Raw genomic sequence first — 1,050 nt, 5'->3', positions numbered from 1 at the left:
TCTCAAAACATTTGCTTTCCACTTGAGCCCTAGGTATCAGCTCCTCATTTTTCCCCTCCCTCCTTGCTCCCCCTTCCCTCATGAACCCTTGATACCTTATAAATTATTATTATTTTGATATATCTTACACTGTCCAACGTCTCCCTTCAGCCACTTTTCTGTTGTCTGTCCCCCTGGGAGGGGGTTATATGTAGATCCTTGTGATCGGTACCCGGTTTTAATTATTTATGGGAGTAGAAAGCCTTCTCTTTCTCACCTGGTGGTTAACAACCCAATGGGTAACCATTAGGCAACTTACACTATGTGCTGAGTGCTGACTATGTTCCAGGTTCATTTTAAGTATATTATTATCCATTATCTAATTTAATCACTAAAAATAAACTTCTAAAGTGTGTACTCTTCTTATTTCCATTTGACACATAAAGACATTTAGGCTTAAAGAGAAGTTGAATAATTTTTTTAAATTTACCCAGGAAGTGGGGGAACTGGGACCATTAGATCTGTCTGCCTTCGAAATTCTTATTCTCCAGTATGTGGTATTTAGAGATGTTCAAGATTGCAATCTAGAAAACCCATTTTGGCAATTAAGCTCTGTCACTTGGGGTCAGAAGAAATCTAAAATCAACTTGACAACATCCACGACCACCACTAACAACAGTGGGCATGAAAACATAGCATCGCTAAAACGGATTGAGAGGATAGTTGTACAGCGCTTCTCGATGTAATTGAACTGTTGAGTTGTATGATATGTGAATTATATGCCAATAAAACTTGGGGAAAAAAGAATATATCATCATATATTATATAAATAAAGGTATGTCACTGTCTGTTCTTTTTAGTATAAAATTACCAGGAGAATCTATCTTCAAATGTTAGCAATGGCAATAGTTGGATATTGAAATTGTGCTTGATTTTTGTCTCTTTTGCCATTGTTTTCTACAGTGAACATGACTTTTATGACTCAAGGTTTGTTTGCTTGTTTTCTTCTTTTAAGAAACTAATATTTGTAACAATGATGAGAAATACAACCTTCCTCTAGTTCCTAAATGT

The sequence above is a fragment of the Echinops telfairi genome, unplaced genomic scaffold, assembly GCF_000313985.2.
Source record: "Echinops telfairi isolate 266 unplaced genomic scaffold, ASM31398v2 ScPeMD7_23;HRSCAF=83, whole genome shotgun sequence".
Taxonomy (NCBI): Eukaryota; Metazoa; Chordata; class Mammalia; order Afrosoricida; family Tenrecidae; genus Echinops; species Echinops telfairi.
The sequence above is the reverse complement of the archived record's forward strand: the minus strand, read 5'-3'. Positions refer to the sequence as shown.